This window comes from Dreissena polymorpha, chromosome 5, assembly GCF_020536995.1.
Source record: "Dreissena polymorpha isolate Duluth1 chromosome 5, UMN_Dpol_1.0, whole genome shotgun sequence".
In the NCBI taxonomy this organism is placed as follows: domain Eukaryota; kingdom Metazoa; phylum Mollusca; class Bivalvia; order Myida; family Dreissenidae; genus Dreissena; species Dreissena polymorpha.
In genome coordinates, this window is record NC_068359.1 from 126,009,248 (window position 1) to 126,012,345 (window position 3,098).

Below are 3,098 nucleotides of genomic sequence, written 5' to 3' on the forward strand. Positions count from 1 at the left end.
CTCTAACAGACTCAAATTAATGCCCTTTCACCTCTAGTGTTTACTGGACAGTGGAACATTGATGTCCTTTCATCACTACTGTTTTTACTGGACAGTGTAACATTGATGCCCTTTCATCACTAGTGTTGACTGGACAGTGTAACATGATGCCCTTTTATCACTAGTGTTTTACTGGACAGTGAATATTTGATGCCCTTTCATCACTAGTGCTTTACTGGACAGTGAAATATTGATGCCCTTTCATCACTAGTGTTTTACTGGACAGTGAAATATCGATGCCCTTTCATCACTAGTGTTTTACTGGACAGTGAAATATTGATGCCCTTTCATCACTAGTGTTTTACTGGACAGTGAAATATCGATGCCCTTTCATCACTAGTGTTTTTACTGGACAGTGAAATATTGATGCCCTTTCATCACTAGTGTTTTATGGACAGTGAAATATCGATTGCCCTTTCATCCTAGTGTTTTACTGGACAGTTGTAACATTGATACCCTTACATCACTAGTGTTTTTACTGGACATGGGGACAGTGTCACATTGATACCCTTTCATCTCTAGTGTTTTACTGGACAACAGAACATGGTTACTTATTTATTGCACTTGTAACCAAGTTTGATAATACCCTTTGTTTATCTAAGACATCGTATGCCAGTATGTATGACTGTTTAGTTACATTTTCAGTTTCATAAAGTGAAGGTAGTGGAGGAACAGTGACATTAGGGAGGACAGTGACAGTATTTTAATTTATTTTTATGACCCAAATACAAGGTTAAGGGAGTATATATAGGGAATCTATTATCACTATGCATGTCTGCCCATCTGTCAGTTAGACTGTGTGATTGTACATACAGATATGTCAAGAAAAGTTTTACACAGCTTTTACTCAGCGTACAAAAATTCAAACTCAAGTCTTTTTCAACTCTAAAAACTTCTAATTAATGCCCAATGGTTTGAAACTGAACTCATTTTTAGCTCATCTATTTTTTGGAAAAAAAAAGAACTATTGTCATCACCTTGGCGTCAGAGGTCGGCGTCCGGTTAAGTTTTGCCGTTTAGGATACTCATAAAGTATCAATGCTATTGCATTCAAACTTGGTACACTTACTTACTATCATGAGGGGACTGGGCAGGCAAAGTAAGATAATTCTGGCTTGCATTTTGACAGAATTATGTGCCCTTTTTATACTAAGAAAATTGAAAATTTTGGTTAAGTTTTGTGTTTAGGTCCACTATAGTAGTGGGGGACATATTGTTTTTGCCCTGTCTGTTGGTTTGTTGGTTTGCGCCACCTTTAACATTTGCAATAACTTTTGCAATATTGAAGATAGCAACTTGATTTTTGGCATGCATATGTATCTCATGGAGCTGCACATTTTGAGTGGTGAAGTCACGGTCAAGGTCATCCTTCAAGGTCAAATATATGGGTCAAAATCGCTCATTTAATGTACACTTTTGCAATATTTCAATATTCAAGATAGCAACTTGATATTTGGCATGCATGTGTATATCTCATGGTGCTGCACATTTGAGTGGTGAAAGGTCAAGGTCATCCTTCAAGGTCAGAGGTCAAATATATGGTGGCCAAAATCGCTCATTTGATGAGTTACTTATGCAATATTGAAGATAGCAACTTGATATTTGGCATGCATGTGTATCTCATGGTGCTGCACATTTTGAGTGGTGAAAGGTCAAGGTCATCCTTCAAGGTCAAATATATTGGTCAATATTGCTCATGTAATGTCACTTCTGCAATATTGAAGCTAGCAATTTTATATTTGACTTGCATGTGTATCTTATGGAGCTGCACATTTTGAGTGGTGAAGGGTCAAGGTCAAGTTCATCCTTCAAGATCAAACGTCATATACGGGGACATAGTGTTTCACAAACACATCTTGTTTCCTTAAGTATCAAAGCCATTGCTTTCATACTTGCAACACTTACTAACTATCGTAAGGAGACTGTGCAGGAAAAGTTATGTAACTATGACTGGCATTTTGACGGAATTATGTGCCCTTTTTATACTTAGAAAATTGAAAATTTGGTTAAGTTTTGTGTTTAGGTCCACTTTTTTCCAAAGGTATCAAAGCCATTGCTTTCATACTTGCAACACTTACTAACTATCGTAAGGGACTGTGCAGGAAAAGTTATGTAACTATGACTGGCATTTTGACGGAATTATGTGCCCTTTTTATACTTAGAAAATTGAAAATTTTGTTAAGTTTTGTGTTTAGGTCCACTTATTTCCTAAATTATCAAAGCCATTGATTTCATACTTGCAGCACTTACTAATTATCGTAAGGGGACTGTGCAGGCAAAGTTATGTAACTCTGACTGGCATTTTTACGGAATTATGGGCCCTTTTTACTTGAAAAGTTGGTTAAGTTTTGTGTTTTGGTCCACTTTACCCCTAAAGTATCATAGATATTGCTTTCATACTTGGAACACTCTCAAACTATCATAAGGGGACAGTCAAGGACAAGTTGCATAACTCTGGTTGTCATTTTTAGGAATTATGGCCCTTTTTTGACTTAGTAACTTTGAATATATGGTAACATTTTGTGTTTAGATTCACTTTACTTCTAAAGTATCAAGGCTATTGCTATTAACTTTAAATACTTTCATGCTATCATGAGGTTACTGTACCTGGCAAGTTGAATTTTACCTTGACCTTTGAATGACCTTGACTCTCAAGGTCAAATTATTAAATTTTGCTAAAAATGCCATAACTTCTTATTTATGATTAGATTCGATTGATACTTTGACAAAACTTCTCTTACCTGACATACCACAATTGACTCCATCCAAGCCATCCCCCCCCCCCCCCCCCCTCCCTCCCCCCCAATCCCCCCCTATTTTTTTTCCACTATACTATAGCTCCATGAGATACACATGCATGCTAAATATCAAGTTGCTATCTTCAATATTGCAAAAGTATTATAAAATGAGCGATTTTGGCCACATATATTTGACCTTTCACCACTCAAAATGTGCAGCTTCATGAGATACACATGCATGCCAAATATCAAGTGCTATCTTCAATATAGCAAAAGTTATTGCAAATGTTAAAGTTGGCGCAAACCAACCAACCAACCAAC